General features: G+C 45.4%; 1 long non-coding RNA gene across 1 annotated transcript; it reads left to right on the top strand.

Annotated features, from left to right (window-relative positions):
• The first annotated feature begins 248 nt into the window (after positions 1-248).
• LOC142591024 (uncharacterized) lies at positions 249-13,299 on the top strand. The gene is made up of 3 exons (XR_012830306.1): positions 249-389; positions 3,266-3,297; positions 13,228-13,299. It is a non-coding gene; the product is annotated as an uncharacterized LOC142591024 (long non-coding RNA).
• The last annotated feature ends 11,606 nt before the right edge of the window (positions 13,300-24,905 follow it).

The following is a 24,905-nucleotide window of genomic DNA, read 5'->3' as shown; positions in this document are numbered from 1 at the left end:
TAGTGGAATCCGGCCTACGACTAAACTATGAAAATGTTTTCCGTTAGATATATTGCGCGCCCGTTATTGACAGAGTGCATGAACACGTATATCCGTTTATACACTATTAAAGAAAAACCACATGCAGTGAAATTTCACAAAATATCAACAGAGCCTGCAAATATCCTACCGAGTTTTGTTCTTCTGCATTGGTCCTGACTCGGGGCAGATGTCTTTACAACTTTTTTTGCGGGACCGTCCAGATGCTCAAGGCCGGAGTGCCTGTGGTGCTGCTATGGGGCGAAGACGTGCCACCTTCTGTCCACGACAGATGTTGGAAAGCCACATACAGTCAGCCTGGTGGTAGCGGTATGCTTGAATATCAAATTACAAGGGCGTGGATTGCAGCGGTGAGTATACAGTTCCAAAATGTTTTATATGCAGTATATTTGCAGCAGTTAGGAATTGGGCGATTGTAAGTTCTTGAAGTTGGGCACAGATGGACTCGATGGCTCTCTTGTGACGCTCTTCTTTGGTGGATTAACCATCCCTCAATGTTTACTGTCTTTCGCCTTCTTTTTGTTCCATTCTGCCTCTTATTTCGCTAAGGGCAAGCGGAAATTGCAGCGCTAGCGAGAGAATTGAGCGAACCCTGTTGTTACAACGAGTCTTTAGGACACAATACATCCTATGAAATTGTAAACTATTGTAATGTTGTTGGCCTAGAAAATATTGCTAGAAATTTTCATAAGATCCTATCGGGCCACAGTGGGCTCGGTTGGCAATTCCGTGAAACCGATTGCAATTTTCTTGAATTTGGAGTTTAATAACCTTATCGAGCACTATATTTCACTGCAATTAGCCTTACCCAAAAAAATGCACGTAATGAATCTTACATATTGAGATTTCCCGAGAACCGAACACCATCATACCAATGAGTATCAAGAACTCGACTAAATTTGCATACTTCCTAAGAACTGTCCGTGATAGATAAATAATAAACTATTACATGAATCAGGACCCCTAACTTTGTGGCACTATAACTTGCCGTAAACCTTACCTTACCAACTAACAACCAAAGGCGCGTGGTACTGCAGGGCAAAGGGAACCCTACAACTGAGCTGGCTCCATGACTCTAGGTTTTCGCGGTCTCAACTCCGCCGTGTCGAGGTGCACTCGAAGCCGCAAGCGCGTGCGCTTGTCCAACTGCGAACATCCCGTGCTGCTGCACCTTTCACGATTTCCTCTCGACTGCTCCTCCATAACTCATAGATCATGTGGCCCTCCACACTGGGAGCCCAAGAAGGCAGAGGGAGGGTCTAAAACCACTAGACTTTTTGATTGACCTTCGCATGTTCAACCTTAAACAACTAAGAGGCCAAGCAATTCAAACAAATGGTGCACAAGCCGCATATGCGCGCAGCTGCATAGGAAGCTCCATGGGCTGTGCCGCGTGGTACGGACCGCACGTCACCCTCGATTTTGCGTGCTGGTACCTACGGTGCCGACGCGTACGCCCATCGTGTCTGCGTAATAGCGAATCGCAAGACTACAACACTGCAGCCACACTAATATTTTTTTATACCTACGATCAGTAGATTCACGTAAACAAAAATTTATCCGCTGAATTTGATGCGTTATCCTCGTCTTCGCACCTCTACCGAGGTGAAAGTTCCAACACTGCCACCAGTATCGCTGTTGCATCTGTGCTTCACCTCCCACGAGGTCAGATTAAAATAGTTAAGTGTATATTAGGTCTAACTTTGCCGCGCTTTTCTTGTTTACTGCTTGCTTGTTAAATAGGCGCCCAGACCCGCTCATTTCAATTGTTTTGTCTTGCACTCTTGTCTATGTGAGGCGCCATTATTCCTGTTTCCTTTACTGGCAGTGTTTTACGCCACTTTAAACATCGCTCCATATAAACAGCGATCTGCACAAAGATTATTTAGGAAGAACATTGTAACCCGATAAGCTTAAGTAAACTTATAACTTGAACGGAATATAAAGACAAACCTTCAGTATGCAATATATCATATTGCTTTTATCATAAAATAAACGACCGCAGTAATCTGAAAATAAGCTCAGCAAGTTAAGATATATTGATTCTAAAGAACAGGCCTAAAGAAACACTGGCACAAGAGAAAGAAAATAGAACACAGGAAAGCCGACTATAAAGAAAATGTTTACGTAAGGCGCAAAAATAACAATAGATAAATGCCGTAAATGCACATTGTGGCGAAGGCAGCTCAAGCCTGTCGATAGTGGAAACGTTTATTTACCCTCGAATTATATCAATTCTACCAAGCAAATTTTTCTTCATAAAGATTATTTCAAGTAAAGCTATTACTGAAGCTGCTGAGCTAGGCGATAAGGACGCATTGTTTTCATTTTTCTGGTTCAATAAATTCCAGCATGAGACGTGAACGGATATCTTCCGAGCCCCCTTAAAGGTTTTAGAGTTTTGCATATATATATGGAAAGTACCATAGAAACAAGGGTAAAAAAATATTTCATCATCATCATCGTCATGATCATCATCATCATCACCACCATCCTGGTTATGCCCACTGCAGGGCAAAGGCCTCTCCCATACTTCTCCAACTATCCCGGTCATGCACTAATTGTGGCCATGTTGTCCCTGCAAACTTCTTAATCTCGTCCGCCCACCTAACTTTCTGCCGCCCTCTGCTACGCTTCCCTTCCCTTGAAATCCATTCCATAACTCTTAATGACCATCGGTTATCTTCCCTCCTCATTACGTGTCCTGCCCATGCCCATTTCTTTTTCTTGATTTCAACTAAGATATCATTAACTCGCGCTTGTTCCCTCACCCAATCTGCTCTTTTCTTATCCCTTAACGTTACACCTATCATTCTTCTATCCATAGCACAGCAAATCACTGTTTCACAAATTCCTTCATTCCACTCGAACACCCGCATATGAACACAACAAATATATTTAGCCCAGAAAATTAGGGAAGGTATAGTTGACTTCCACAATAAATAGATATATGATGATAATTGCCTCAATTCACCATCGAAATATTTGCGAAAAAACACACACACCCATTATTCAGTGTGTTATCAACCGAGTTGTGGTGGGGGAAGGGAGCTGAGTAGGAAAATCCTGAATAGTTTGCGTTGGATGCAGTGATCAGTGTTCAGAAGATGCTAAAGGGCACGCTGGCAAAATTTTCATTCAAAATAAGTGAATGCTTCCTCTGAATTTGATCAATGTTTCTGAAATCACATCAGGCACACAACTGTTTTATTTTTATTTCTTACAGTCTGAAAACGAGCCGGAAAATCAAAAGAAAGAGTAGGTATCCTGTTTCCTGTTACGTCTTTTTAAATAAACGATAAGTAGGCAACGACCTCAGTCAACTGTTCAATTTCGGCTGTTTTGCGTTATATAGGCAAAGGCGGAAGCAGCTACTCCAATTTATATTTGCGGGAACGTTCATTCTGTTTTCCACTTTTCTCAGGCCTGCAGCTGTTATTCACCTATCCAAAATCAATGGGGCTGATCTACTTAAGGTGAAGCCATAGTAAAACAGTGACGAAAGGCTCTCTCAATAGAGCAACACATCATATTAATGCAATAAATGACTGATGTACTACGTGTAGATGTTAAAATAAACCGCTTCATCTCCGTTCCCAGAGAACGTCATGTCAAGTGAATGAGTACAGTGACAGCGGAGCATATGCTAATATGAGCATATTTGTAAAGACATTGCACCTGTTTTATTGCACAACATGGCAGCATCCAGAATCAGAACTTTGTGGTGGGAAGCATAGCTTCTCTCGGCTGGCTTAAGAAGTGTGAAGAATTTGCTTTGATATACTGTGGCTGGAATTCGTTGGTCTATTTAGGCACATGGAGTTCTGTATAGTGAGCGCGTTCTTAAGTATTATTCATTTGATACTAACCAGTCCTAACGAATGCTAAGGAAAAGACTACCATTGCGGATTCGTAAATGCACAACCTAAGTGGATATTTCAAGGCGAAAGCCTTTCTAGGCTCATGATGAAGTTTGTGTCAGCAGACCTGACCGCCGGAGTGGCCGCCGAAGCAACATCCCGCCATATGAAGACAGAGTAAAGACAGATTAAAAAATGAAAATGATTGATAGTAACAGTTTGTGAATTATAACGTTATAATAGAGACTAGAGGTTAATAATGACTAGTAATGACTTAAAGTGACTACTAATGATTCTGAAATGACCAATATGTCTGCCGACGGCTTGCACTGACCACCATTGATCAGAAATGGCTAGAAATGTCTAGTAATGAGTACTAATGACTAAAATGACTCATAATGCCTTCTAATTACTGCTAATGACTACTATATGACAAATGTGCCTAACGACGGCTTGTAATGGCCAAAATTGATTACAAATGATGACTGAAATGACTTGAAATTACTATTAATGACTATGAAATGACCAATATGTCTAACGACAATTTGTTACAACTCAATTTGATTGGAAATGACTAAATATGCTTAGCAATGAACGGTAATGACTCCTTATAACTGAGATGACTTCTAATGACTAATGATGACTGTGATATTACCAACATGTCTAACGATGGCTTGTAATGACCAGAAATAATTACAAATGACTAAAATGCTTAGTTGTGAGCAGTAATCACTAATAATGACTGAAATGACTTCTGATAAGTAGTACTGACTACGAAATTACCAATAAGTCTAACGACAACTTATAATGACTACAATTCATTATAAACGCCTAAAGATGCTTAGTAATGACCAGTAATAACTAATGAAGAGGGAAATGACTTGTAATGACTACTGAGGACTATGATATGACCAACATGTCTAACCACGGCTTACAGGGACCACAATTGATTACAAATGACCAAAATGCTTAGTAGTTAGAAGAAATCACTAATACTGACTGAAATTACATGTAATGACTACTAATGAGGTATTTCTGCTCACCAGAAATACCTTATTGAAACGCTAGAACGGATCCAGAACAGAGCAAGCCGCTTCATCATAAGCGATAACAGCTACCAGTCTAGTGTAACACAAATAAAAGTTAAGCTTTCATTACAATCCTTGAACACTCGCCAAGACATTGCCCTTTCATCGCTGTTTCACAAATTCCTTCATTCCACTCGAACACCCGCATGCTTGAAACGACTCTACTCCACGTCACATAGGCTTCATAATCAATTCAGCTTCTCCCGCGTTTACAGTTCTACAAAAGCATTCCATTACTCTGTTCTTCCTCGTGCTATCAGAATATGGAATTCGCTCCCGGACAGCATTGCATGCCAGTCCAACTACGATACGTTCCGTGATGCCTTGACTGAATGCATGACTAAAGAAATGTCAAGTTTTACGTTTGTCGCACAATGCTTTCTTGTACTTGCACTATCTTTTACAGCTTATTGTCGCATTATTACCGTTATGTCGCTATGTTTATCCTTCCGTTGGAATGTCGCGTCAGTAACTTTACTGTCATCTTTTAATCATTAATACTGTTCAACACTCGGATCTTGTTAATTACATGACTTCACATAGAACAATCTGTGTGATTTATTCGTTGTGATGATATTATGTTTTCTTCTTTTCCCTAGTGAATCGTGAACTAAATAATTCTTTTTTTATCTCGGTTGCACTTGCGGTTGTAGCTTGTAAACAGATAGGGTTTATAGATTTGTTGTATTTTATGCATTTTCTATGTACTGCCCCTTTTACTCAATGCCTCACTTTGAGGCCTGTAAGGTATTTTTAAATAAATAAATAATGACAATGAAGACAAAAAAGAAACAGAAGGAACGAAAGAAGAAATAGATGAGGAGAAGAAGGAAAGAGAAAGACAAAGAAGAGAAAGAGGTAAAGAAAGAAGGGAAAGAGAAGAGGCAAATCGGAAGAGGCGTATGATAAGAGGAGGGAGAGTAGGTTTTCGCCGTTCACCTCTTAACAGAGGTCTTAGGGGACCTTGTAATTTTTATTGTTAAAGAGGGCGTATTCTCGTTGCAATTAAGTATACTGGTAGGCATCATTAATAAAAGTGGATATTTTTATTCAAGGTGACCCCTTGAATGCGATAGCGACATTTAGTGTTGGCTTGGGCTCCTCGCACGGAGTTTTAACAGTAGGCATAGATTTCATTGCGCGTCAAAGAATGGGATTCAGCCGCTGCTGCACAGCACGAACAGCGCTCTCGCAGATGACAGGTATGTCACAGCGCTGGCACAGTGAAGAACACCGGCAGCGGCGTTACCAGTGTCACACCTCGACTGTGCAGGACATTAGACAGCCGGAAACTGCTGGCATTGTTCAGCGGCCAATAAAAGGCTAAGAGTGATATTGCGTGACCTTTACTGTCCGTTCTGCTCAGTCTGTTGTGTGTCCATTGTGCCTTATACATACAGCTGATCAGTAGGAACGCTCAGGTGTATGTGCAGAACGCTCGTGCCGGCAGCAGGAGCGAGAACACATAGCTCGCCTTGCCAGAACCATGTCAGCCTAACGTGTGAGCCCGCTTAGCTTTGTCGTTCTTAATTTAAAAAAATAGTATTAGAGAGAATAGAGAGAAGCGCGGTGCGGTTAGTGTGCTGAACCTGCCGCCTGTGACATACGCTTATATTCGCGACAAAATTAAGCATGCAGAAACTCCGTCCAAGTTGCATAAGTATGTGCAGCCACACCCCTAAGTTTCAGTTTGCCCAACCCCAAATTTCAAGTTGGTCGACACTCAAGTTTAAGGTTGTTCCCCCCAACCGTAAATTCACTTCGCCCACCTAAACATTTTATTGGCCCACCCCCAAATTTAATTTAGTGCACCCCCAAATTACAAACATGCCAGACTCGAAATTTCAGTTGGCCCACCCCTATATATTTAGGTTGGCCGACGCCCAAATTTCAAGTTTGCCCATCCAAGTTTTAACCTGTGCCACCCCAAAATTTCAAGTTGTCGCACCCCAAAATTTTGCGTTGGCCCACTCCGAAATTTCTAGTTTGCCCACCCCAAAATTTTGTGTTGGCACATTGCGAAATTTCTAGTTTGCCCACCCCCAAAGTTTGTGTTGGCCCATCCCGAAATTTCAAGTTTCCCACACCCAAAATTAAGTTTACCCACCCCAAAATATTAGCTTGACCTGGCCCACTAATTTAGATTGGTCCACCCAAAAATTCGAAGTTGGCGCAAACTCCAATTTCAGTTCACCTACGCCCAAACTTCAAGTTTACCCAGCCCCAAATGTCAGTGATCCCACCCTCAAGGTTTAGTTGCCCCACCATAAAAGTTAAGTTGGCCCGTACCCAAATTTCAAGTTGGCCTACCCCGAGAATTTTAGCTTTGCCTGCACCGAAATTTCACGTTTGCACACCGCGAAATTTCAAGTTGGTCTACCAAATTTAATCTGGCCTGCACTCAAATTTAGGTTCACCCCCTTAAATATTAAATTGGCCCATCCACAAATTTTAGTCAGCCCACCCCAAGTTTTCAAATTCGTCTACTCCTAAATTTAAGATTTGCTTCTGAGAAATTAGGATTGGCCCACCCCAAAATTTAAGTTGACCTGGCCCAAAGTTTAGGTTGCCCCGCACCCTTATTTCAAGTTGGCCCACTCCCAAACTTAAGTTGGCCTAACCACTGATTTCAGGTTGGATCGCCCCCAAATTTCAAGTTGGCCCACCTCCAAATTTTACCTTAGCCCACCTTCACATTTTAGTTGGACCCAATCGCAATTTAGTTTCAATTTCAGGTTTGGACACCCAGAAATTTCAAATTGGTCCACCAAATTTCAGCTGGCCTGCACCCAAATTTAAGTTCACCCCCTTAAATTTTAAACTGGCCCGCCCACAAATTTCAGACAGGCCTCCCCAAATTTTCAAATTCGTCTACTCCTAAATTTAAGGTGTGCTTCTGAGAAAATAAGGGCGACCCACCCCAAAACTTAAGAGGAAGCTTTAGCTCGGGTGCTCCTATCTAAACACATGTAAAAAGATAATTTGTTTTTCTGGAAAATCACTGCACCAAATTTGATGAGGTTTCTTCAATTTAAAAGCCAAACTTAAAATCTAGAGACAGCTGGTTCCGAATTTTTGATTTAGGCCCTCAATTTTTCATAAAAAATTGTCAATGATCGAAAATTTCCAATAAACAAAACTGTCAAGCATACAACTCTGTAACTGAGCCTCAAGGAATGGTAATACAATTATGTGAATTCCACCTGATATTACATCTCAATCTGACAAACTTCATATGTTACACAGGAATCTCAAAAAATTTGCTAATATGTAAATACAGCTTTGGACAACTCTTGTAAACAACGTAACAGATTCAGGTAAGATATAAAATTACACATCAAATTAGTCTGTTTTCAATGGTGTAATAAATGCCGCTTACTGAACCGCGATATCTGTTTTTAATGCAGAGCTATGAATTTGTAAGCTACGTGCTTCCATGTTTTTTCAAACATTCGAATTTTTAAAAATTCTTGTAACAAAATTCAAGCCGCAAATCAAAATTCCGCTTCCAACATACACTAGAATTTAACTTTTCCTCTGAAATGCAACAAACTTCATTAAAATCGGCGCAGGGGTTATCTCAGAAAAACAGTTTTGTGTTTTACATGTATTTGAATAGGCTCGCGTCGGAGTTGAGCCCACCCTAAAGCTTCCTCTTAAGTTGGCCTGCCCCAAAAATTTAAGTTACCCCACACCCATATTTCAAGTTTGCCCACTCGAAAATTTAAGTTGGCCCAGCCCGTAATTTCATGTTCTCCGTCCCCAAATTTCAGTTGGCCTACCCACAAATTTGAGGTTGGCCCACCCCAAAATTGTAATTTGGCCCACCTCTAAACTTTAACTTAGCCCGCCCCCACATTTTAATCGGCCCCAGCCCCAATTAATTTCAATTTCAAGTTTGGACACCCCAAATTCAGGTTGGTTTACTCAAAAAATTAGGATAGCCCATCCCCAAATTTAAGTTTGTCTACCCCAAAATTTAGCTTGGCCCAACCCTAAATTTTAAGTTGGCCGAACCCCAAATTTCAAGTTGGTCTGCCCTGAAATTTATGCTGGCCAACACTCGAATTTAGGTTCGCATACCCAAACTTTAAGTTGGCGCACACCCGAATTTGATGTTGACCCATCCACAAATTTCAGTTGGCCCACCCTCGTTTCAAATTGTGCCTTCCCCAAATTTCATTTCGCCCTACCCTACTTTAGGCTTCCCGAAGCATTTTCTCTAGTGCCCTAAGCATCGTTAAGGGTAGGCATAAATCTGACACAAGAGTATTTTCTCTGCCCAGTTTTTTCCATTTGGCCTTATCGCTTATGAAGCTACCAAAAAACTACATTAATATTATTATAATGATTACACGATTTCTCAAATAGCGTGTTTTGTGCTGATATAAAGCATTAGACTTTACGTGTGCACTTCTACGAATGCATTTCTCCATAAAGTTTGGGAATTAATGTCGCGAAACTTGTGTCGTACTCAGAATTCGTTCCAAATGGACTAGCCTTGTGAACTGCAGGCTATAATTCATAAATTGCAATATGGGCCATAAGGTAACTGGCTAAAATAATAATTAGTGAATTTCTGGCAATTAGTTTATTTCACACTTCAGTTCTTTTTTTTTGTTCATTCTCTGGGATGTATATTTGCCACACAACAATAATCACCTGCCTTGCTTGCGTTTCCTTTCTTGAAAACGCCGCGCCCACTACTTTCCTGTCGAGAATGCTATCTCGTTCAGATAACGCGCATGCCGTTCGTCACTTGGAAGTACCGGGCTCGCAGCGCTGAAGAAGAGAGATGCGGACAAGACAGATGACGATTATTCTTGTTTGGCAATATACGACCCAAAGGGTGCAATTTTGTATAAGCGTGTAGACCACCTCATGGACGACAATTTAGTCATAGAGAAAGAAATTAAACAGGAGGGGACAGTCGGCGAAAACTGGCAATAGGAAATACGTCACGCTAATATTAATGTCGACCGTCTGCTCCCGCAAGACAAAGAGAATGTGAAATGAGATTAACGGAGATTGTTTCTTTTGCTTTAATTTTTTTTTGCCCGGCAAAAGTAAAAATATCTGTGCATAAATTAAGTTAAACTTTTCGGCTCTTTTGCGTTGCCTAGCGAAAGGCGAATCGGCGAATGACGACCCAGATGCATGCGTCATTCGTCAGACTCAACGCCAAAGCGAGCGAGATCGGCGGCGCATCTGAGCGTTGGCCCGTTCGGCGACCCGTCTGCCTGTTTTTTCTATTTTTGAATTTAGCGTGGTTTAGTGGGCTTCCGGTGAATTCTTTCGTTTCTTCTGAACTTCGACACGGAATCACCGCACTATTCGACTACGGCAAGGTGAGAAGTTTTGTTCGACAGTCCTCGACGCATTTCAAGCAATTAGGCTTAGGGCATTGCACCTAGGCTAGACTTGTGCAGCAGTAAACGAAAAACAGCGCGGCCGTCCTGGCGCAGTTAATTTTAATCAATGACTCGTACTGGGAGATGTTAGCGACGCTTTTTATGATACCCAATATTATTTTAACTTATATTGGCAGTTTTTGGGAACGTTGGTCGCACATGGCGCAGTGACGCAGTTTCGCGTGCACTGAATGATGCTGGGACATGTTTTGACGCTCTCTCTAACCCCCAACCTTCTTGTAATTAATTTCGTTATTTTCTTGAGGTCCTCTTCAAGTGCAGTGGCCGCGCCTAGCGTTGTGATGCGGTTAGCGAAAAGCAGATCGATCGTTCGATCGTGGCACGCAGTTAAGATTTGCGCTTTATTGCACTGACAAGTTTGTGGCGCTTTCTCTGACGCCCAGCATTGTTGAAAATTGATTTTGGTGCTTTTTTTGTACTTTTGAGGAGCGCTCACCGCGCCTGTTGTGACGCAGGGAAAAGCATCTCGGCCATGGTGACAAATTTTGGGGTGCACTGAATCTTACTGCGAGAAGTATGTGACAATTTTTATGGCTGCGCAACAACTTAAACCATTAGAATAAAACAGGAACAGCGCAACACAGGACGACCGTGTAAACAGGACAGAGCGCTGAGTAGCAACTAAATGCTTTATTTGCAGAAGCAGCATATAAATACATCATGAAGGCCACATAAAGAATAGAAAAAGAATGATAAGGAGGATAAGTGTCAGCCACGAAAATAATCAATTTCTTTTGTTGAGAGCGAGAAGGACGCAGAGCTGACGCATGCGTCGCCACTTCTGAATATACAATATGCTTCAAAGATTTCCCGCGCACGCTTTTCACTATATCTGCCGATAATTTCGCACTTGTTAAAGATCGGGGTGCAACCACACGTCTTACAGTGCGCAGCTAGATGACTGTACGGGTTTCCTTTTATTGAAGCGGCATGCTCGCGCAGGCGATCATTAATGCACCTACCCGTTTGCCCGATATAGCAACGTTTACAATCAAGCGGGATTTTATAGGCGACCTGCGTTGCACAGTTAACAAAGCCCTGAACATGATTCTTATAGCAGCTTTGGCGCGCGAGAATATACTCCCTATTGACTCTTTTGCACAACCCGCTCAGTTAATTAGGGGCATTGCACACCACCCTCACTCCTGCCTTGACCGCAATTTTCATATTGTTATGGGAAACACGGTGTACTGTACATAAGGAATGACGGCAAGCCTAGATCTGGAAGGCGGTGACTGCAAAGTTTGTTTTCCGGTTGATCTTGAAAGCGATCTGCAAAAAGGGCTGGGTGTGGCATGTGCTGAGAGCTTCGTAAGCGCTGCATTCTGCGGGGTGCTAACAGCGTAAAACGTGAACGTATGCACGATTCGATAAGACGGCACCAAAAGAGCTGCGAGCAAAGTGGCGAGAACGTAAAAACGAAAAAAAAACAACAAAGGATTGTGGCCCTGCCATGCGCGCACAACATATATCACCGGGAAAAAGAAACAAGCAACGCTTATGGTTTAGCCTTCTCTTCTCGTGTCCCTTCGTCGTTTTGCACTGTTAAAAACCAGGATGGAAAATCAACAACCCCAGGCTGCTATAGCAGCTGTGTTCTTGCCGCTTCGTTCGCGTAGAAGCGACAGAGAGCGCGAAGGTAATGTCGCTCGCTGCTGCGGGCTTTATCTTCAAAACGGTCGTCTTACAGGACGGACAAATGGACCGTTTTCTCGTTGGCTAAGCATAAAATTCTGACGCATTGAAAGACGAAAATCGCCTTCGCGTGTTTCGTGCGCTTTTTCTCATATTAGGGCTCAACCGTGGCAAAGCTGACTAAAGAAACAACAGTAGAAGCTGACCTTAGGATACCGGTCGTCATTCTGAAAAATTGGGTGGGCGCATGATTTTCACTCTGTTTACGTGAAATAATCTAATTTCTACGTTAATTTCTAACTTTGGACACATAAAGCGTGGGTGATAGGTTTATTCAGGGACGTGTTAGACACAGGCATATTCTGTCAGATGTTTTTTTAGCATTTTTACTTCACATTGTTCAATTCAGCCTGCCAGGTAATTCGAGCAATTTGGTCGCTCCAGACCGGATGAATTTAACGAAAGTCGACTATTGATATATATGCAAACCGAGAACAAGCGAATCCTTGTGCACAGGCGGAAGTCAACACATAAGCCTGCACACTTTCTTAAAGCATGGCACCGGCAGGAGCCAGCTGAAGGCATCAAATTTTGCCAGCTTCATTTGCAGCTGGCTAGTCAGCTTCTTCACTGCGAAATTATATTCAGGGTACTACAGCGCTGACCTCAGATCCGGTGGTTTCATAGGCTAGCGCAAGCATTTAGGGAACTGTTGACAACATAAACCCACCAAATATCAAGGCAAGATTTTCGTTCCTTGTAAATTATATTATCATAGTTACATGGAGGCTTCTCTCTGCAGTAGCTGCCTACAATTCATCCAAAAAATAAATTTCTTTTGGAAACTTCAAATCCAGGTCATCCTAAAGGAAATCACCCCCACATATCACTTATATTATTTAGAAAATAAAACTACCGGAAATATCGAATTGTTTATTATATCTTCTTAACCACGAGTCATATTATTCTTGTAGTTCGATGCTTTATTTAACCTGAACCGCAGAGACATTTATTGTGATCAGTCGACAAAATATGTGAATAATTTTTCGGCCTCATCTTGTGGGTTCCACATCTACGGTCGCAGGGGTTGTGGTTATTCACATTATTTAATCAAAAGAAGATGTAAATAAGAACGACACAAAACAGTTCTTCAGCTCATTATTTTTCTTTCAGGGATGCAACTGTTCAAATCACGTTTATTGAAAAAGAGAATGAAGCTATTATGAAAATTGTCAAGCAAAGTAAGTACAAATATTTTATTGCTTCTGACTCATGGCACTCGTCGATGGAGAGTTTAAATGCACTGGGAAAAAATTGGCTGTTCCCACGCATATCTGGGAACAGGTGATCATCGAAGATATCTTTGGTGTTTACTAAAATATCCTCACGTCTCTTTTTTTCACTTTTATATAGTGTAACGATCCTCCTAAACGGTAAATACAGGCTTTGTTCATGTTTTGTTCTCTTGTTTTTTTTTCACACTCGGCTGTTTTTGTTGCCGACTTCACCACTTCTCTCTAGCTGACTTCTTTCCCCTTGTTGTGCTTGTCAATTCAGCGACCTCCCCCGTTGCACAAACCTATTTGGCGGAATTGGCCAAGATAGAGACAAAGTGAAATCGGATAGGTTATAGAGAAATAGTGGAGCTTGCTACTAAACACAAGAAAAAATGAAAATCTGTTTTAAAAGCCAATAAACGGAGAAATATGCGTGTGTACATAGAAGTTGGCCCACAAATTGGAGGGGCACAGCTAACAATCACACCCTATCTCGCAGGCCCGTAAACTGCAAAAAGCCAACCAGTGCTCTGGCTGCCCTTGGCGCGCAAGTTTGTTGTCCAAACACACAACGCCTGTCTTTCTGTACATTTACGAAGGGGGCAGATGCAACAGAAGATGCGAAATTGTTTCTTCGCAGCCAAAAGTGCCACAGGCAGTCTTGTCAGCCCATTATGAACGCGCATGACTCCGATACATTACACGAAACAACTGCCAGTACAGCAGAGTTACTTCGTAGCTTGTAGCCGACGTGGTTGGTGAATCTTCAAGTCAGGAGCCGGGGAATGTAGGCACATAAAGTTCACAAGCAGAGAAAGTTCGTATGCCAAGTTGCACATACACAGCCGCACAAGTGTGTACGTAATAATCGCCTCTTTCACACATACCCACTTGTGCCTACCTTGAGGCTGAGCGTGTCTGTCCGGCCACATACCCACTGCCAGAAGTATACTTGGCCAGAAGGCAGCAGCTGCGAGCCGGAACCCGCAATACGAGGTGATCAGGCAAACGAAGCTTTGCTTTATAGATTAAATATATCTGTATATTTCAGGACAGTTTCCAAAATCCCGCATTTCACTGAAATGCGGTGAATAGAACATTTCAACTTATAATTATATAAGGAACTCATTGTGTGCATCCACTGCACATGTTAGTCTTCTTTTCTCTTTTCTTTTTGGAACCCACCGCTAGTGTGCCGATCAGCAACGCATCGTGCCTACATAAACTCGTGTTTTTTTTTCGTGCAATAAAGATATTTTGCAAGAGCTGCTGCTACATCCACGTAGGGTATTACAGAAATATGTGCCTTCAAACAGTCAAGAAGCTTTTGGTTTCTATTGCGGGAAAAATATTTAACAGGAAAGTTTCCTAAAAACGCCAAAGTACATTATTGTACCACAGCACTCATCCCGAAACAACCACAATGTAGGTCGGGTTATTTTTGTTCGATTAGTTGAAAAGTGCCTCCTCATCTTATACAGTGGTATTCGGCACAAATTTACTTGTGGGACAACAAATAAAAACGTAGGAAGAATTACCATTTCTTTTGTTGCCATCGCGAAAGCCTATTTCTAAAACGATGGGTATGAGGGCTTCATTATGTCTCAGGGCGCCAAATTAACATGTCTCGGCTTGTCCCAAATGCTGTATTCGAAAAAGGTATAACAAAATTCGTGGACGTCAAGGAGTGCATGGTAGTACTGCGCCGTTAGGTTGGGAAACCGGTCAACAACGATAAGCGCAACTGTTGAATTTGAACGAAAACTTCATACCGCAGTCACTACTATGCTCATTGTCTAATTGAAAACCCCGCTGGGAAACTTCATCGCGAGCACCCTGCACCAGAATGACTATTGGCTGGGGCAAACCGGTGGCACGGAATAGAAGTGTAGGCTGCAACCGCAGTTTATACACCAGAACACCGTGAATTCAAAGCGCGCCGCCATATTGATGAGCGCTGGTCGCGCCATCTATCCCAAGCGCCGCGAAGTAGCAGGTCTGGGCTGCCACGCCGGGAGATGCGACCCGGCGCAAAAGCGAAACTTGGGCTTTTCAGCTGGGTGGAAGGCGTGTGTCGCGTTTTTTCTAACCTGTCATTTTCGCTGCCTCGATCCAATCAAACTTCAAGACCTCATGCAAGTCCGCAATGGCCACACTGAGTGCTGTGCAGGCTGCAGAAGCGAATACATCGGGCAAGTACGCTATTACGTTTGTACAAACCGCGCGCTATATGCTAGAACACGCGTGAGCTGTAATATCTCCGCATTTTTGGCACGTAACCTGTGAAGAAATATACAGCACTGTGTTGGTGCCATATATTAATAAAGCACGCAGAACATTGTCCTCTGCACTTTCAGTTTGGTCTTGTTTGTCATGGTCACAACTGGGTTGGCCGCGTTTGGCAACCAACTGGCGAGGTCGTATGACAGGGCTTATAGACTGCCTGATTAGCAGACGCCTGCCCTTCACCACCTGCACATTGAAAACAAAATATATGTTATAGTAAGAACGGCTGTAGTTCTTTCCCATGCCATCACTGTTGCGAAGATATAAAGTCCTCTCAAAATGAAAAACACGCCAGGCCAATTGTATCGTGCAACCACTTAAGAGTACAACATTCAGAACACAAGCCTACAGCACTCGAACAAGCAGTATATGAAGCTCAATGGAAAATGAGGAACTACAGTAGTTATAATGCTCAACTACATGTGTAGTCAAAGCCCGTATAACAGGGTGAGCATGACAGATGCAGGTGTTGTACAGCTGCTGCAAAAGCCATAACAGGGCACATAAAATTACCATCCCTACTTAAAGCTGCATCATCAGGGACCCCTTTTACAATACAACAACCACACCTGCATTAAATTAGCCCCACCAACTGCAGCTACCTGGTATCAGACCTGTTTCCCCTGTGCGAGGCCATATCGGATTGTTGGCGCTCCTTTAGAAAAGAAAACATTAAAAAAAAACTGGCGAGAACGAGCAAAATTTTGTTACAGAACACAACAATAACTAACCACCTTATTTTCCTCGCTATATGAACGGAAAAATCTTGTGCTTTACCCCGCATAACAGCCCGCACGCAGTTTAGAGCTCAGGAAGCTCAAATGAATTCGTTACGAATGACACCTGCAACACCGGCTCGCAAACACAGACGCGCTGCACGAACACCTTCGGCAACGAGCAGTCGTCGTTTACGTTTTTGTGGACGCATGCTACGTGACGAGCAGACTTCGGTTTACTTTCATAGCAATAACGCTCACCAGCAGGGCAACATTCTATTGCCTACAACTTGTCGTTCACGCTTAATGGTCATGCCGTGCACCAGCTGCAAGTATCGCTAACCGCAAACTCAACTGTTCCGCTTAACCGTCGGGAGCTCTGCATGACTGAAAACACTAAAAGGCTTGTCTTTTTGTTATAGCCAAGGCGAAGCACCGGCACGGAATTCTGCTCTCTGTGCTTGTTGTCCAGAAAGTGCTCGGAGCAAACCTGCGTGTTACACATATTACGTTCGTAGGGCGCAAAGTTGAACGTGGCACCAAAATATACAGAGATCAAATACTCACTCGTGCATTTTCACTGGGTTGGTAGTTCTTCCTATTCACAGCAGCTATCCACCGGTGGCGCAGCTTGGCATTCTTCGTTGCGGATGGAAATCGGTGCAGGCTGAAAACACCGCACCGGAACGATTCCCTACGTGTGTTGTGCTCTTCGCAAACAGCGCTAAGCAACCTGCTCCTTTTGCGCTGGTTGATTTGGCATCCAAACACGACGCAATGATGCCCAGATGACTTCTCGTATTTTGGATCCGTGTGAACGGGCACATTTCCGCACTTTGTAGTCCTAGAGCTGACGCTTGCCATGTGTGCCGGTCGCCGGCGAACACACTTTGGCAGCCCCGTAGAAAATGGCGCCGGTCGACCGGGCAACCCGGGTGCGAAAGTATGCGTTCGGTTAGTCTGGGTGCGAGGCTATCGTGTTCTGGTCTATAATCATGGTGCCAAAAACCTGACGCCGCAATCGGCAGTAGCTAAGCATACAAAATTATTTAATGACCGGAATTCATGCGAGGACGCCTACACTCAGCTGCTGGAATCGCCGGCGGGCACATCTAGTGCCCAGTACGTGCTGCTCATCGCCCGAAGAGAGTACGCCTTAAAGAGTGTCTTAAACTTATCCGGTAATCTGCTGTGGCATGTCATAAGTGACTAGCGGCCCTTCCTGGTCGCAGGTCATCGCACTTTACGTGCGGTTTTTGTCTCTGACAGCGAATAGGCGTCTCAATAGAACAAAGTGTGTTCTCTCGCTAAATACATTGAAGAATTATCTTTTCTTTAATTTTATTCGCCTGAAAGTCAAGGGATTGAACGAAACTTCGCATCAACCTGTATTCTGGTTTTAATGCTATTAGCAATAAATGGGAACTTACTCGAGTTTCTGCTTTGCGTGTGTGAATCTATGGAGTTGTCTAACTTCTTTTCCCGGCACTTTGGTCACTAGCTAGTCCATGGTCAATTGGATTGAATAACTTGATGTGCTTGGTAAACTCGGTTCCAAACCACCCATAGGACCAACTTTTATCCGTGGGGAATGTAACTCGGGGTATAGGGTGCTCTGGAATGAACGTTTGCGAGGCTACTGATGATGTGTTGCTTTTGTGTGATCCTCTTTTAAGCAAAATTGGCGCACAGGTCATGTGAAGCTGTGTATGTACCACTCTGCAATGAATCTGTTTGACGCCGGCTCGACTCACTATGTATGTAACTTTGGGTATCGGGTGCACTTCGATAAAGAAGCTATTTGAGGACAACTTCGGCCACTGGTTATGTCATAAGGTATGTGTTATTCTTCATTGACCCTCTTCCACGTAAACTTGGGGCACTGCGTAGGTGCCATTTTCTATGTTCCGCTCTTCAATGGACCTGTCTGTGACACCATCAGGGTGACAGGGACTTTCCCACGGGGCATCTACCGCTCGTCAGTAAACATGTTTGGTACCAACGTGGGCCACTAGGTATATGTCACTGGGTATGGGGGAGGGGGCGTTTCACAATATATCGTCATGGTAAAACTATCACCAACCATTACCCATGAGCTATTTGTTAATAGTGTCAGTCGCAGTCATTTAGAACAGATAGGTGGACGACCAGTCTTATAGCTTTAGCATTCTTAGAATACTTCAAGAAATTTCCGGAATCTATCTATCTATCTATCTATCTATCTATCTATCTATCTATCTATCTATCTATCTATCTATCTATCTATCTATCTATCTATCTATCTATCTATCTATCTATCTATCTATATAACTATATATCTATATATCTATATATCTATCTATCTATATATCTATCTATCTATATATCTATATATCTATCTATATATCTATCTATATATCTATCTATCTATATATGTTTGTATCGATGTATCCTGTATCTAACCATTTTCTCGTCTTCCTGAGTCACTGTCCTAGGTGGAATAGATAACACATCGGGCTACTCTGCTGACGTAACGGGGTTCAATAGCAGCAATCGGACCAACTTTGGTCACTGAGTATTTGCCAATGTGTACATACGTATTGCTCCTTAACGAAGCTCTTTTACGCCGGGAGTGTGTCACTGTATATGCGTGAATAAGTAGGCACCACTGTTCAAAGAAACCCTTTTACACCCACTTGAAGCACTGAAGCACTTGAAGCCTCAGTCCTTCCTGGTACACACTAAGCCTCTTTGATGGCAACTAGGGTTAATGCCTAAGTTCCAGTAGGTGTGCTGTTCTTTAATTAACGTATTTGGCCCCAACTTGGGTATCTAGGTGCGTGCCACTGGAGAGAGAGAGAGAGAGAGAACGAGAGATAAACAACTTTATTTAGCCGCCTGCAGAACGACACCATGACTAAATGGCGCCGCGACGCGGGGCCTGACGCCTTCTCAACGGGGGGTCTCTACTTAACACCAGCGCGTGTTACTCCTGCGGTCGGTCGCCTTGAGGGGCAAAATTCTGTCGGTTTCACTCGTCCTTTGTCTTTCAAGAGCCACCGAGACCTGCTAGATGGCCCAGGTTCGGATTTCGTGGTCGTAGCATTCCACCGCAGCCGCGAGTCGCTGCAGAATCGTTGTACATGTCGAAGCGTCGTCGGGGAACTTGGTGCAATCCCATGGGATGTGCGTCAGGGTGGCCCTCTCCCACTGGCACACGTGGCACACATCACTCGCATATACTTTCGGGTACTGATGATTCATTAACACTGCGGTGGGTAAGGAACCAGTTTGTAATTGTCTGAACAGCACCGGCTCCGGTCGGCTCAGACCCGGGTGCGGGGATGGGAAAGTCCTTCGAGCCAGGGCGGTGAAACTGTAAGTTCGTTGAATGTCGTCATGCGGTCCTTAGCACTACACCACGTTGGACAGTCGGTTGCAGTGGCGCGGTTGGCAAGCGCTGTGCCACTGCGTGTGCCGTCTCGTTGTGGTTATCGTACTTCTTCGACGCATGGTTGCGCGCGTGCGCCGGGAACCACTTGATTTTAACATACGTATTCTCTCGTTGCAGTTCACCCGAGCACAGAACGCGCACAGCCTCAATACACACTTTGCCCTTGGCATAATTCCGCACTGCACTTCGCGAATCACACAACACCGTTTGGCACCCGGGGTCGGCAATGGCCAGGGCAATGGCCACGTCCTCCGCATCACACGCCTCTCGGACCGGTAAGCTCGCCGCTGCCCTCGTCGCGGTGGACGACGCCTCGATGACGGTAGCTACGAACGCCGCGCTGTCTCTGGTATTCTGCCGATTCCACCAACCTTGCGTGCTCGTCCCTGGCGTGAAAGTCGAAGAGGGCCTTGGTCCTCGTCGGTCTTCTCTCCTTGTTAAACTCCGGGTTCATGCTTCTCGGGATGAGGTCTACTCGAATCTGGCGCCGGGTCCCGTCCCGGACAGGAACGTCACTACTCGCCTTTTTTGCCCCGGGCGTGAAGCCCAAGTATTGAAGTATGCGCCTGCTGGCTTCGGTCATAGAGAGCCGCTCCAGTTGGGAGGTCCGTTGCGCTTCCGCAGTTTCGTCTAGGGTACTGTGTACCCCCAGGCTCAGGAGCTTGTTGGTGTTCATGCACTCGAGTAGTCCGAGCGCCGCCTTGTAAGCTCGACGTATCAGGGCGTTCATTTTATTCTTTTCACACTGCATCCACTTGTGGAATGCCTCAACGTAGGTGACGTGGCTGATTACGAAGGAGTGCACAAGCCGAATCAAGCTTTCCTTCTTCATCCCGGCCTTGCGCCTGTCGACCCGGCTGATGAGCCGTATTGCGTTGGCAATCTTGGCTGTAAGGCGCGAAATGGTCTCGCCGTTGCCCCTTCGCTTTTCTATAACCATGCCGAGCACCCGGATTTTGTCATCCTCCGGAATCACTTGGCAGTTCCTCGTCACGATCTTGATGGCCTTGTAATCCCTTGGTTCGCTCTTGTTACGTCTGACGTACTTCGTTGTTAACACCAGCAGTTCTGACTTGCTCGGTGAGCAGATCAAACCCGAACCGTTTAGCTGCTCTTCGATCGCGTCGACGGCTTCTTGCAGCGTGCTCTCAATGTGATCATCGCTGCCTCCCGGAACTCACAGCATGAGGTCATCGGCTTAGATGGTGTGCCGGACCCCCTCGACTCGAGAGAGTCGCTTGGCCACCCCGAGCATAACGAGGTTGAATAACAACGGCGAGATGACAGAGCCCGGGGGGGTCCCGACACTACCGAGCCTCTTCTCTTGGAGCCGTAGATCACCGGCGCACAACTCGGTAAACCACCTCGTCAGGAATTTTTTTATATACCTGTACGTTCTTGCGCCCATCTTGAGTCTGGGCACCTGAGCTAGGATCGCAGAGTGCTTTACTTTCTCGAAGGCGCTCTGCAGGTCGAGCCGTAGGATGGCCTCTTTGTCTTTCGTTAGGGTGTCATCGTCAATGGCATGTTTCTTCAACAGGCTCATCGCGTCTTGGGTGCTGAGGGAACGCCGAAACCCGATGATCGTGGTGGGGTATAGTCCCGACTCCTCCAGGTAGTCCTGCCACCTATACATGAGGACGTGGTCCAACACTTCGCCCACGCAGGACGTGAGCGAGATGGGCCGCAGGTTGTCCGTGTTTGGCGGCTTGCCTGGTTTGGGGCTGAGGATGGTCTTCGAAGTCTTCCACTACTGGGGCAGAGACCCTGCCCTTCAGCACTTGTAGTAACCGGTGAGGTTCTCGATGGCCGCACCGCTGAGGTTCTTGAGCGTTCTGTTCGAGCTGTGATCCGGGCCAGCCGCCGACATGCTGTTTAGTGCGTGCAGGGCAGCTCACACCTCCTCGACGCCAATGTCGCGGTCGAGCTTCTCGTTCGCTTGACCGCCGTACTCGGGATGCCTTTCCGTGGGTGTAACCGGGAGGTACTTGCTGTCTATGCGTCTGATTACTTCGGTTTCCCCGTTTTCTTTGACTGCTCTGTGAATGATCTTTGCGAGGCGGCCGCGTTGGTGGGATTTTCTTTTAGTCTCGATGAGCAGATGCCGCATAAAGTTCAAGGTCTTGCCACAATGCACCTGCCCGTACGCCGCGCTACAGATTTCGTTCCACTATTGCGTGCAGAGCACCCGACAATAGACTTCGATGGCGCGATTCAGCTCCGCCACTTTCTTCCTTAGGCGCCGATTTAGTCGTTACTTCTTCCACCTGTTTATGATAGATTGCTTTGGTTCGATTAAGAGCGCCAGGCGGCTCTCAGCCTCGTCGACCTGCTCATCCGTTTTTATGATCTTGGTCGCCTCCTTGAGCTTCCCCGCGATATGGGTTTCCATTCTTTTATGTTCTCGATTTACTCCACCTCCGTTGGTATCAGGCTACGGAAGTCATCTCAAACCGTAAGATTATGTTTTCGGGTGTCCTCCGACGCCTTGACCTCTACGATGTAGTGGCCTCTGCCGAGCGCAGGCCCCGTGTTGTGCAAGGAGATATTTCCTTCTCGTCGTTCTTCACGAATGTGAAGTCCGGCGTCGTGTCCCTGGACACATAGTTCCCAATCCTCGCAGGATCAGTCGGGTCTGTGATGAGGGTGAAGCTCAGGTCTATTGTGTCTTGGAACAGGTCTCGCCCCTTGGCCATTTGCTGGTTATGTGGTGCGCCGCGTTGAAGTCTCCGCAGGCGACGAGCCTGTGAGTCCCCGCCATGGTGCTGGCTTTGTGAAGGAGCGTCTTGAATTTTTGTTTCCAGTGCGAAGCACTGCTGTAGACGTTAAACAGAAAGGTGCTGTTCTTTTGTTTCTTGCCCGTAATGACCTCGATAAGTGTGTATTCGATATTACTCTTGTGCAACTCGTGCTCAATGAAGGTGAGTTCCTTGCGAACCAATGTGCATATCCCTCTACCGCCGCTGACCTTCGGAGACTTGGCGTATACCTGATAACCGGGTAGCGATGCCGCATCAGTGCGAGGCTCTTGTATCATAATTATATCGGGCTTGCGTGCTACTTGTGACCCGCCGTGGTTGCTCAGTGGCTATGGCGTCCGGCTGCTGAGCACAAGGTCGCGGGATCGAATCCCTGTCATGGCGGCCGCATTCCGATGGGGGCGAAATACGAAAACACCCGTGGTACTTAGATTTGGGTGCACGTTAACCCCACGTTGTCGAAATTTCGGGAGTCTTCCACTACGGCGTGTCTCATAATCAGAAAGTGGTTTTGGCACGTAAAAAGAAGAGAAGTGCTACTTGTGTTATGGATGGATGGATGGATGGATTTTGTGAGCGTCCCCTTTGGAACGGGGCGGTCGGGTGCTCTACCAATCTCTTGCTATTATACTGCCTAATATCCTACCTAGGTTAAACAACAAAAAAGGAGAAATAACACTAAACTACCACACCCAAATTTTCTGATCCCCTATTGCGAACTGTGTTTTTTTACGTCTCAGTCTATTGCCGTTTCCCTACTTTTCTTCCATCAATTACCTCTTACTGTGTTGCTGCAAGAGTGCCCTCTTGCTAGCGAAACCGCTACAGTTCCAGTGCCAGGTCACGGGACCCTTCACTGCTGTAGTTGTGGCTGCGGCTGGGGCGGCCATGATTGTTGCTGATTGTACTGCTGCGTTATTTGCTGTAATGCGTTCATTAACTGCTGACACGTCCGCTCGATGGCGGCGAACCTGCCGTTAATCATCTTGGTGAAGGTTGTCTTAATATAATCTTCGAATCCGTCGAAGTATTCCTCGATTTGGTCGACGTTGTCTTTCAGGTTGTCCAACCGCTCGTTGAGCTTGCGCTCCTTCAGGTTCTCGATCGCTCATCTCTTGGATGCCGGTTACTTCTCTACGGATATTGGTGGTACAACAGTGCTGTTATGGGTGTGGGTTCACATGATACCGCGTAGGGCGTTTCGTTATTGGTGGAACGGATCGTCTGAAGCTTCTTGATTTCCGCGATCTCGTTTGCAATTTTGCTAATAGTGGCCTCTTGCCTACTGACTTTCGTCTCCAGCTCCTCATTTTTGCGCCGGAGTGACTCGTTGGCTTCCTTCAATGTCCTCATCGCCTCGTCTTCCCTCTTCTTGCTGTTGTTGTTGCGCTAAATGTTCTTGGTGGTGCTAATGGTGGTGCGGTGGTATTGGAGGTGGTGGTGGTGGTACACCCCTGTGTTTTCTTGGCATCGTGCCTTGCTGCATCGGCCTAGCTCACGCGGTCCCGTGACTGTGATCGCTTACCGCTAAGGCTACGCTGTCTACTTTCGCTGGCCCTGGGCTTCGAGTCGGAACGCGACGCGTGACGCGCGGCGCCAAGCTGGGCTGGCAGGTGTTGCGGTTGCTGACATCAGTGATGGAAATTCCTCAGCTCTGAGAGACGCTCGTTGTTGCTGCTGCGCTTGTTGTTCTGTCATCTCGCGCTGGTTGCTGACATCAGTGATGGAAATTCCTCAGCTCTGAGAGACGCTCGTTGTTGCTGCTGCGCTTGTTGTTCTGTCATCTCGCGCTGGTTGCTGACATCAGTGATGGAAATTCCTCAGCTCTGAGAGACGCTCGTTGTTGCTGCTGCGCTTGTTGTTCTGTCATCTCGCGCTCCCATTCCCTCTTTGTAGCTACATATGGTATCCTGTACCTATTCTTGCAAACCTTGTCCACGGTCAGATGTGGCCCTGCGCACAATTTGCAAGTGGGGGTACATCTATGGGCTTCCTTGGCGTCGACGGCCCCGCAAGCAAAGCAAGCCTTCACGTGAGGGTTTGGACAAGTGTCGCGGTGGCAGCCCACCTTTCCGCACTGCTTGCATGCATCGAATTGTTTTCGATATAGGCTGCACTTTGTGAGAACGGGACCATAGCACACGTAATTCGGGACCTTCAGGCCCTTGAAAGCCACGATGATGGTGGTCGAGTTACCAATCCTCTTCGCACCAAGTGCCAAGGGATATCTCGAGATAACAATGTTCCGGTCAATTGCGGCCGGAGAGTCCTCTATTGGGATACCTCTAATAACGCCTTTAACGGTGCCATGTGGCACGGTTTGATATGCGCCGACCACGTGTTCCTTTCCACCAATGCCGATTGATTTTATATCGGTGTA

Source organism: Dermacentor variabilis, chromosome 8, assembly GCF_050947875.1.
Source record: "Dermacentor variabilis isolate Ectoservices chromosome 8, ASM5094787v1, whole genome shotgun sequence".
Taxonomy (NCBI): Eukaryota; Metazoa; Arthropoda; class Arachnida; order Ixodida; family Ixodidae; genus Dermacentor; species Dermacentor variabilis.
The sequence above is the reverse complement of the archived record's forward strand: the minus strand, read 5'-3'. Positions and strand labels throughout refer to the sequence as shown.